Here is a 12,500-nt window from a genome sequence, read left to right on the forward strand (position 1 = left end):
ATATATATATATATATATACATATTTATTATTATTATTATTATTATTATTATTATTATTATACTAAAGAATTACATTGTAAAACTCTCTTTCAAAAATACCCTGGAAAAAATAGTATTTTTAAATTTTTAAATCTCATTCATGCAAAGTCAAAGCGTATGAAATACCTTAAGCAATACACATTAACCAGAAGGGCCTGAAAAATTAACTGAGCGCGGCGGGTCTTGAATAACAGAATCAGTAATGTACATTATAGTGTAATTAAAAAAAAAAAAAAAAAAAAAGGATAATTGTAATTTACACATGGAATAATACTAATAATGATGATAATAAATAGATCTATGGAAACAATAATTATTCTCAATGTTATTTTCGTGCCAGCACAGCAATGCATTGTTTCAACTCGATGAACTGTCGCGCTGCACTATAACATCAACATTACTGGGAATTTTTGACTCGTACCTTTTTTAACGCATGTTTACGACTGACAGTTTTGACCACTTCCCTGTAACTGGATTAGCTGGATTTAATAACAATCTGCGAAAAAAATAAGGGGAAAATATAAAGCATTTTAAAATCTTTCTACATTCAGTACGGTCATTTTGCTGGAAGGCAAACGAAAATATTATGAGGCTGGAATTCCAAGATCAAATTAATCTGTAACTATTGTTTACTGCTTATTTGACATACATATACACGTGTGTATGCTTGGAATGTGTTATATATGTGTGTGTGTATATATGTATATATATGTATGTATGTATATGTACATATATATATCTTCTTCTTCTCTTAATCTCCATGGGACCAATGCCCGTTGGTGTCTACAGCTTGCTTGACTAGAGTTCTCCAAGTGGCTCTGTTTTGCGCAGTATGGAAAAGGCTGGCAATTCTACTTTGGCTCCAGTCTTTGATGTCGTCGAGCCACTCACGTCTAGGGCGACCTCTTCTATTGGTGCCTTCTGCTATACCAAAAACCGTGTTTTTAACCAGTCTGTCGTCGTCCATGCGGCAAATATGTCCGAACAGGCCCATCTTCCTTTTGATAATGATTTGAACAATCGTTTCATGACATTTTAGTCTGTCACGGATGCTGATAATTTGTTGCGATCTTGTTTGTTCAGAGTCCAGGACTACGCGGCGTAGAGAAGAATACTGAATACGCAAGTTCGCAGTATCTGGATCTTGGTAGTGACACTTATCACTTTGCTATTCTATATCTTGTTAAACCCACCCATAGCACCACAAGCTTTTCCTATCCGACTCTTGATCTCTCTACTGATGTCGTTGTCACTTGTGAAAAGACTTCCCAGATATTCATGGGCGGTAAAACTATAAATATCTAATACTGGGACTTTTAGATCTGCTCACTTTTACACAAACAGTGCACGGAAATCTAGAGGTGTATGCGCACGCACATATACATATAGGTATGTGTGCGTGCGCAGGCTCACGTGTACGTATGCATGTTTACTTATATGTGCGAGTTTGTGTGTATCTGTGTCCCTTCGTATGCACGAAACATGAAATATGAAATAAGAGATCCTAATAATTATTATGAGAACTATTATGATAGTAATTATTAATAGTGTAATGTTAAGCAACGTTAGTGCCAGGTAAGTAATGCAGTGCGAGTATCAGGTAAATAAGATATGCGCCGTAAATAAATAATTCAAGTGTATACTGAGTAAGTAGGTGAGTACCACGGACGAAAATGTAACTGTTGTGTAAGTAAGGTATATAATGTAAGAAGTGTCGGATAAAAAAAAAAAAAAAAAAAAAAGGAAAGTGAGCACTAAATAAGTTCAGTAAATAGGCGACAGTCAGAAAGGTATGTTAAATGAGTGTTTTGTAAGATATGCAGCATACGTTAGGTAAGTAATGTATGCACGATGAATGAGCGCCAGGTAAGTATTGCAGCGTGTAGGTAAGGAATGTTGCATTCCTTACCTACACGCTGCAATACTTAAGAACAGCCATCACTAAGTAAATAAATGACAAGTCAAGTATTTACTACGTAAGTGGTTGAACGTATGTATGGCAAGTGAATGCCAGGCAAGTACAGATAAGTAAGGAAAGTAAAAATAATGAGTGTAAGTAAAACATGTAAAGTCAATGTTATATAGAGGTAAGTAAGCGCACAATTAACAATGGGCAAGATCAGTAAAATAAGGGAGTGACAGGTGTGAAAATAAAATTTTGTCTACAGCTGTGTAAATATATAGATGAACACGAGATAATTAAGGTAAGGTAGCGACAGGTAAGGTACATTGTGGCAGAGCAGGGTAAGAAAGGCAAGTGAGCGTCAGATAAGTAAAATAAATGAGTACCATGTAAGTAATGTAAATGAGTGCCAGATAAGTAATGCAGCGCAAGTGAGTGTCAGGCAAGAACAATGATCAATAAGTAAATAAGTAATACTTCAATAAAGTATATATTAGGTAAGTAGGTGAATGCCAGGAAAAAACAATAACGCAATTGCAAGATAAGTGAGGTAACAGCTAAGTGAGTGAGTTAGGTTAAAGCCACGTAAATAAGATATGTAATGTAAGTAGTACCGGATAAATATGGGAGTGAGCATCAGGTGAGTGCAGTAAGGAGGCGCCAATCATATAACTAAATAAGTAATTAGTATTTGAGTGACGGTTAAGTAAAGTATGCAGGATTAGTGCCAAGTAAATCATTCAGTGTGAATGTTAGGTAAGTAAACTATCTCCGTTAGTGCCCGGTAAGTAATGCAGTGTGAGTGTCAGGTAAGTAAAGTATGTAGCGTCATTGCCAGGTAAGTAATGCCGGGTGAACGTCAGGTAAGTAAAGTATCTCCGTTAGTGCCAGGTAAATAATGCAATTTGAGTGTCAGGTAAGTAAGGTATGCTTCGTTAGTGCCAGATAAGTAATGCAGTGTGAGTGTAAGGTATGCAGTGTTAGTACAAGGAAGGTAATGCAATGTGTGTGTCAGGTAAGTAAGGTATGCAGCGTTAGTGCCAGTTAAGTAAGGTATGTACCGTAAATGAATGCCTACTAAGAACAATGAGCACTATGTATATAAGTGCTACATAAGTTAAGTGTATACTGATTAAGTAGGTAAGTGCCATGGAAAACAAGTAAGGTGAATGCAAAGCAAGTAATGTATATAACTTAAGTAAATACATGAATGCCAGATGAATAAGTTTACAGTGTGAGTGCCAGGTAGACTGTAATGTAAGTGGGTGCCAGGTAAGTAGTTTACTAGGTAAGTAGGTGAGTGTCAGGTATGTATGGCAAGTGAATGTCAGGTGAATACAGATAAGGAAGGAAAGTAAAATAAATGTTAAAGTAAAGCATGTAAAGTCAGTTAACACTAGGCAAGGTAAGTAAAGGAAGTGAGTAACAGGTAATAAAAGAAAATTATGTCCTCATCTGTATAAATATGCAGAAGAGCACGAGATAACAGGTAAGTTGCATAGTGGTAGAGCCGGGTAAGAAAGGCAAGTGAGCGCCAGAAAAGTAAAATAAAATAGTACCAAGTAAGTAATGTAAATGAGTACCAGCTAAGTAATGCAGCGTGAGCATCATGTAAGAACGTGAGCAATAGGTAAATAAGTGATACTTAAATGAAGTATATACTAAGTAAGTAGGTGAGCGCCATATATGTGAAGCAACTGAGTGACAGGAACAACAAGGTAAATGAGGTGACAGATAGGTGAGTAAGTTCATTTAAAGCCACGTAAGTAAGATATAATATAAGTAGTACCGGATGAATAAGTGAGTGAGCACCAGGTGAGCGTACTAAGGAGGCGCTAGTTAAATAAGTAAATACAAAAGTGCCAGACAAAGTGAAGTAATTGAGTGACAGCTGAGTATGCAGTGGGGGTCAGGTAAGTAAGGTATGTACTGTTTGTGCCAGGTAAGTAATGCAGAGTGAGTATCAGGTAAATAAGGTATAAAGCCTGATAAGTAATGTAGTGTGAACGTCAGGTAAGTAAGGTATGAAGCGTTAGTGCCTGGTAAGTAATGCAGTGTACGTCAAGTAAATAATATATGCACGGTAAATGAATGCCTGTTAAGAACAATAAGCTCTATGTAAATAAATGCTGCATAAGTCAAGTGCATACTGGGTAAGTAGGTGAGTGCCATCTATGTGAAGCAAGTGAGTGTCATGGAAACAAGTAATGTAAATGCTAGGCAGGTTCTGTAGATAATACAAGTAGTACCGGATAAGTGAGGTGAACGTTAGATGATCAAGGTAAGTTAGCATCAAGTATATCAGATATATAATGAAAGTAGTGCCGGCTAAATGAGTAAGCACCAGGTAAGCAAATTCGATAAGTTAATACATGAGTGCCAGTTATGTGAAGTAATTGAATGCCAGGTTAATGCTAGCTAAGTGAGGTATACAATGTAAGTAGTCCCGATTAAATAAGGCAAGTGAGGTGAATGCTAGGTGAGAAAGGTAAGTTAGCACCAAGTAGTATATAAAACGTAAGCAGTGCCGGATAAACAAAACAAGTGAGCACAAGTTTAACTAAGGAATGCACTGTGAGTGGCAGGTAAGGGCAACGAGCACTGATATATAAGTGCAACATAAATGAAGTGTATACTTGGTAAATAGGCGGATGCCACGGAAGTAAAGGTAAATGATTTATAAGTAAGGTATATAATGTAAGAAGTGCCGGATAAAAAAGGCATATGAGCACAAGATATGTGCAGTAAATAGGCGACAGTCAGATAGGTAAGTGAAATGAGTGACTTGTCAGATATGGAGCATACGTTAAGTAAGTAATATATGCACCATAACTGAGTGTCAAGTGAGTAATGCAGCGTGAGTGTAAGTTAGGAATGCAACGTAAGTAAGAACTGTCAGCACTAGGTAAATTTGTGACAAGTCAAGTATTTACAAGGTAAGTAGGTGAAAACAGATAAGTAAGGAAGGTAAAATAAATGAGTGTATGTAAAGCATGCAAAGTTAGCGGTAATTGAGAGCATAGTTAACACTAGGCAAGGAAATAACGTCTGCGGGTGTATAAATATGCAGATGAGCAGGAGATAAGTAATGTACAGTTGCGACAGGTAAGGTACATAGATAAATAATGCAGCGTAAGTGAGTGTTAGGTCAGAAGAATGAGCAATAAATAAATAAGTGATACTTGAATGAAGTATATATTAGGTAATTAGGTGAATTCCACATATGTGAAGCAATTGAGGGCCAGGAAAAACAAGTAAGGTAATTCCTAAATAAGTGAGGAGACAGCTACGTGAGTAAGGTAAGTTAAAGCCACATAAGTAAGATATATAATGTAAGTAGTACCGGATAAATGAATGCAGTAAGAAGGCGCCTATCAGATAAGTAAATATAAGAGTTCAGGCAATGTGAAGTAATTGAGGTACTACTAAGTAAAGTACGCAGCGTTCGTGTTTGGTAAGTAATGCAGTGAGCGTGTTAGGTAAATACAGTATGCAGCATTATTACCAGGTAAGTGAAGTAGTGTGTGTCAGGTAAGTATGCAGCGTCAGTGCTAGGCAAGTAATGCAATGTGAGTGTCAGGTAAGTAATGCAGTGTGAGTGTCAGGTAAGTAATGTATGCAGCGTCAGGGCTAGGTAAGAATGCAGTTTTAGTGTCAGGTTAGTAAAATATGCACCGTTATTGCCAGGTAAGTAATGCAGTGTGAGTGTCAGGTAAGTAAAGTATGCACCGTTACTGCCAGGTAAATAATGCAGTGTAAGTGTCAGGTAAGTAAAGTATGCAGCGTTAGTGCCAGGTAAGTAAGGTATGCAGTGTTAGTGCCAAGTAAGTAATGCAGTGTGAGTGTTAGGTAAGGTATCCGGTGTTAGTGCTAGGAAGGTTATGGAGTGTGAGTGTCAGGTAAGTAAGGTATACAGCGTTAATGCCAGGTAACTAATGCAGTGTGTGACAGGTTATTGTGAGGTAAGGTATGCGGCGTTATTGCCAGGTAAGTAAGGTAATTGAATGCCTAGGATGAAAAATGTGCACTATGTAAATAAGTGCATACTAGTTATGTAGGTGAATACCATGGAAAACAAGTAAGATAAATGCAAGGCAAGTAATTCATATAATGTAAGTAGTGCCGGATAAATAAAGCAAGTGAAGTGAATGTTAGGTGAGCAAGGTATATCAGATATATAATGAAAGTAGTGCCGGATATGTGAGTAAGCATCGGGTAATTGCAGTAAGTAGGCGCAAATCAGATAAGTAAATACATGAGTTCTAGTTATGTGAAGTAACTGAATGCCAAGTAAATACTAGCTAAGTGAGGTACACAATGTAAGTAGTGCCGCATACGTAATGCAAGTGAGGTGAATGCTAGGTGAGCAAGGTAAGTTAGCACCAAAAAAGAGATATAACGAAAGTAGTCAGGTAAGTAAATACATGAATGCCAGATGACTAAGGTTGCAGCGTGAGTGCCAGTTAAGTAGTTTACTGGTGTTTACTACGTAAATGGACAAGTGTCAGGTATGCATGGCAAGTGAATGCCAAATGAATACAAATAAATAAGGAAAGTAAAATAAGTGAGCATAAGTAAAGCATGTAAAGTCAGTGCTATATAATGGTAAATGAACGCACAGTTAACAACAGACAAGGTAAGTATAAGAAAAGAAAATTATTTATACAGCTGTATAAATATGCAGGTGAGCACGAGATAACTAAGGTAATGTAAGCGACAGGTTAAGGTGCACAGTGGTAGAGTCGGGTAAAAGAGGCAAGTTAGTGACTAGTAAGTAAAATAAATGAGTACCATATAAGTAATGTAAATGAGTGACAGCTAAGTAATGCAGCGTGATCGTCGTGTAAGAACGTGAGCAATAGGTAAAAAAGTGATACTTAAATGAAGTATATACTACGTAAGTAGGTGAGTGTCACATATGTGAAGCAAATGAGTGCCGGGAAAAACAATTAAGGTAATTGCTAGGTAACTGAGGTGACAGCTAGGTGAGGTGAATTAAAGCCATGTAAGATATATAAAGTAAGTAGTACCGGATAAATAAGAATGAGCACCAGGTATGTGTAGTAAGGAGGCGCGAGTCCATAAGTAAATAAAAGATAGCCAGGCAAAGCGAAGTAATTGAGTGACAGCTAAGTAGAGTATGCAGTGTGAGTACCAGGTAAGTAATGCAATGTGTGTCAGGTAAGTAAGGTATGCTCTGTTTGTGCCAGGTAAATAATACAATGTGAGTGTCAGGTAAGTAAGATATGAAGCGTTACTGTGAGTGTTAGGTAAGAAAAATATACACCGTAAATAAATACCCGTTAAGAAAAATCAGCACTATGTAAGTAAGTGCTACATAAATCAAGTGGATACTGGGTAAGTGGGTGAGTGCCATGGAAAACAAGGAAGGTAAATGCTAGGCAAGTAATGTATATCGTGTAGATAATGCCGGATAAGTAATTTAAACGAGATTGTTAGGTGAGCAAGGTAAGCTAGCACGGGACTAATTAACTGATTATTTGAAATTATCTGCCGCGACATCCGCTAGGGTTTCCTGAGTGCCCCTTGTTTTCTAAGGGCGCAAAGCCCCAACCACCGTCCCCAACGTGGAAGATCCCAAGTATTTTTTAAATTTCGTTCGAGTCCGATTGGAGAGCTCGCTTTTGTAGCTGTTCTGCTGGGGGGACGAGTTTAGCTTTGACCGTTTTGGCGAATTTAATGTCTTTGAAAACTCTTTCATGTGCTCACAAGGACCGGCGAGGAACAAAACTGTCAGTGGAAAATTTCACGGCAGGATTCCAAACACAGTGTGCAACGTAGGCGTTAGAAGTTTTGTTTAACTCTTCAGTAAGTATGAGATGGTATAGTCCGTGCCAGGGAGAGTTCTGCAAGAAATTGGCATTTCGTCTGTTTATTTATTAAGCAAAACCGTGCATATGTTTTGCTCTAGGTTCTGCTCTCTTTATTCTTTATTCTTTATTCGCCCGAACCCGCGAGGCAAACAAATATACTCATCATCTGTGTTCCTTAACCGGATAAAGCTACTCAACATCATATGCAGAAACGCGGTAATAAATCATATCCAGTGTCGGGACCGAATTTATGGGCGACACAAACAGGTGATTAACGTGTCCAGAGAGTGAGTTAGTAGAGTACCTTCGTCCTCCTCTCGTTACGAGCCGTCAAGGCGATAATGTATGTGCGGAGAATTTCCAGATTCAGAAGTTTAATTTTACTACCTAAAAAGGATAGTTAATTTGTCATAATTACTGGAATACAATCGCAAAGATTATCATATTGAAATTAACACATGCTTGAAATGTATGCAAGGTAAATGCAGTGCAAACACACGCAAGTTTCATTACTTGCCCACAGTGAATTTAAAAAAAATAAACTGATTTGCGAAGATTCTGTTTTAATTATATAATCACTGTACAGTGGTTAATGCAATTGTGAGCGCTAGCAAAGGCGTGTAGAAAAACTGTTTACTCGTTTCCAAATATAAGAGAAAGTCTGATTTTTCGTTTCATTTCAAAATATCAGTTAAACGAATGCATAGTTTTACGTTACTGTTCCATGTTTATGATGGCTTATCCAGACACTCTTCTATCTCACTCCATTCCTCCACCTATGATTTTCCTTGAGCAATTGCTAAAACTATATAGCAGCGGAAACCTTGGTTTCATCCTCTTGCCTCCATCAACGTTTTTGCTTTCCTGACGCAGGGTCTAACATATTGTATATCTACTTACGGAAATATATACTGTTTATCTTAAAAAGAGAGAAAACTAAATGTAAGGACAAGATGGCTATTCATTTCTGACATATTGATTTCGAGGTTTTCTTGATATTGTTTTCTCTATCCATTCTTCGTATACATATTTTTTTTTTTTTTTTTATGAATGTCTTTAGAAATAAGAAGACGAAAATATTACAGCATAACATATATACTGATATATAAATCAAAATCAATAATGTATTTCTCATTTGTGCTACTCAATAGGAAAACCATAATTGCAATAATCAGGCATGAAATGTTACATGTAATTAAGTTAAACCACCATGTAAAGGAACAGTATGCTAGTACTGAAAACACGAAAAAGAGCGATAGAGAATGTGTCTGTGAGAGAGTAAGAAGTGATAGCCAGACACATAACAGAAAGCAGAAGACACAATTTATACACGACGGCAAGAATTAAATATGGAAATCAAGAGCATTTGCAACCCAGGCGACAGTCTTGTTCGCCGACGAAGAGGAACAAGGCGCGCCTCTAGGATCCTTGTGACATTCACCAAAGGACGCAGAGCAAACGGAAGAAAGGCAGACAGGGTGATATTCTTTCCTTTTATTTTGTTTATTTATATTTATTTATTTTTCAGTTAATCTTAATGTAATTTTTAAAGTGATTGTGATTTATTGTTTTACTTTCATGGAATAATATATAAATATAATACGGTTTTATAGATAGGTATTTTGTCTCTATAACTCTGATCACACCCCTCAGAACTCTCTTATAAACAGTGATTTCCATTTATTCCACTGATACATATTATTGTTGTCGAAATGTATGACGTTTAACTCTAATAACCCGTTTACTTGTTATAGCATATCATACTAAATCCTCATCTTATTTTGTAAAAAAAAAAAAAAAAAAAAAGAAAGAAAGAAAAAAATCTTACTTTTGCACTAGGCTTTCAATTACGTCTAGGTCCAGGCGTTATAGGCTGAGAGATAATTCAATTGATTGATAGATAACCAGAAATATTCAACGGGCTTTATCTCGATTTCTCCTGGAGTTTTGTCTCCCCCCCCCCTTCACGCACACACAACACAGAAGGCGAGCCATTCGCACGTTTCCTTTTGGAATTTGTTGCTGACTTCTTTTTCCATTTATGGTCATCAGAATTTTTTTTCTTTGATTCCCCATTTTCCCATTCTTAATACTGCTCTTCGATAGGAATGCCACACCCACCATTCCGCATGACTTGCTTGCAAATTGAGCTTGGAAGCTGGGTGTTTGCAGGTGTATATATGTGTGCGTTTGATTGTGTACGAGTGTGCGCGCACACAACACACATATTGACCATACGTTGTTTTCATTAATTATGTCATTAGAAGGCAAAAAAATATACGGTCGAATAATGTTAATAATAATTATAATAAACAACAGTAATAAGAGAGAAAGAGCGAAGTACCCAATCACTGATTGCCTTTACATCCATCCACAATGTGCATTACACCCGAACTGTTCTAATAAGCCAGATATGTAAAGCAGTGTCCGAAGATTCTTACCATTCGTTCAACCCCTCTTAAACAAATGTGTAGCTTTGTTTAATGTCTAGAGGCTATGAATCGATTGCGATTTGGGAAGAATAAGGGAGAGAGAGAGATAGAGGGGGGGGGGGGGAGAGATCAAATTTACGACGGTGTTAAGAGATTGTTGGATATAATATATCTTCAGAAAATTCTTTAAAGTTAGTAATGACTAACGGTTAGTTTCCGCCAAAGTTTGTACCACTGCTTTGTCCAGCTAAGTGAAGGTTTAATTGAGTCACTATTGTGTACCCAAGTTGAATCAGAACCCTAAATTGTGGCATTGGTCCCTAGATTCCATGTCGAACTAGAAGTGCTGCAGCAACGAGAGCAGGAATTAAACACTAATGAAAATGATAGGTTAGATATATTAAGATGTCTTGGCGAGTAATTGTGTAACAAGCAAAATGATATAATCCATTTAATATTATATAATTGATTGGTAAGAGGGGGGATGTGATTTTTGCAGGTGTAGCTAATAAATTGTATCAAGCATTCCATGATGTAGTTCCTTGTTTCTTATTTAGGTATAATATATATTGCTTTCTTTCTTTCCTTCTTTCCTTTTTTTCTTCTTTTTGGGAGATGGACTTCACATAGTCAGAACTATATATAGTGCTTGGTAATATATTAAGAATTAAATATTACTTCTACTTAAGGCTTGAGAGACAAAAAATTGTATTGCAATCGAACTGCAAATCTGTATTCTGAGTATTAACACCAGTTTCACGTCCACGAAGCCCTATGTAGCCCTTATTCTTTCGACGTTAAATTTTAATTGCAGTGTTAAATGTTAAGTGACTCTTTATTAATAAATGACCGTCCTGGAAATAAGCAGAAAAATCTAACCAACACTGTTCGGGGCGAGCACCGTAGCTATGTACAAAGAGAAATTGTAAACGCTTCTGAAAGAATTGCTATAGCTTATGCAGAATGTGTTATGATCATTCTTTTTCATTTAAGTCATTTGTATGGTGGCTTTATATTAGTTGCTTCGTATGTTATATCCCTGAAGTTCACACAAAACTTTTCATGCAGTATCACAATCATCATATTGTCGTCGATATTATTATTGATATTATTACGCATAAATCTAAAACAACCATGTATTTATATCTCGTAATATTTTGAATTTGCAAAATATTACGATAAATATTATAACAAAGAATTCAGAAACTGATGAGCAGACAACACAAATTCGTTGCCGATACACGCTAATTCTTCAAATCAGCACAGTATACATGCACATGTTCACCAACTATCAAGTTGCTGCCAACGTGAGAAGCTTAATATTATTGCAGTAATTGCGGTTCTAACACATATGTGTTGCAGGGCTCTATTCGCTACAGAGAGTAATGAGAAGGATAACTTACTAAAAAAACACACATTCATTACATACGAGAATATAGATAAAAATATATAAATGTGTTAGACGTATATTTCATGGCCGCTATTGTTTCATACATTTTTTTATTCTTCTATTTATTTATTTTTGTATTATGTCACTCATATACCCTCTTTTCATTTGTTTCCTTCCCCAGCCCTCACTCCCTTACCAGTGAGTTTCCAAAGACGTGACATCTTGAAATTTATTATTATTTGTACAGCAATTTTAGATTTTTTTCTGTACGGAAATAGTCGAAATGTCATTTTTCTCAGGACACGTAGGTTTTAAATCTATATAGTGTATATATCGCGCGCGCGCGCGCGTGTGTGTGTGTGTGAGAGAGAGAGAGAGAGAGACAGAGAGTGAAAATTGTTTTAGTTACATATGGAGTATAAATATATAAGCATATACTCATAAATATATATATATATATATACACACAAACATAAACATAGGCTTTATATAGATAGAGGGGTATAGAGAATAAAAAGAGAAAGAAAAAAAATATGTGAGAGACACTAAGACGGCGTATACCAAAGCACCTTGTTCACTTTACAGCCAACGGACACGAATCAAAGATAATGGACATCTCACGCTGAACCTATGCTAATTGCATTCAATGGCAACCCGTTTAGATCCAGGTCGCATTCCTTCCTCATTGCGGGAAGGCCGTCCTCGCGCCATTGGACTCTCCAGACCTGACACCCGAGCACTTGATAGAAGCTTCCAGTGCTCTTCATTGCCTTCGTCTTCCCCTTCGCCACCTCGTCTCGCTGCGACTCCTGACGGGTGATTAAGGTGACAAACCAATCCTATTAACGCCGGCGCCCAGGGCATGAAGGACATTAGGATTAGGAACAGAAGGCTCTGATCC

The sequence above is a fragment of the Penaeus chinensis genome, chromosome 25 (assembly GCF_019202785.1).
Source record: "Penaeus chinensis breed Huanghai No. 1 chromosome 25, ASM1920278v2, whole genome shotgun sequence".
Classification (NCBI taxonomy): Eukaryota; Metazoa; Arthropoda; class Malacostraca; order Decapoda; family Penaeidae; genus Penaeus; species Penaeus chinensis.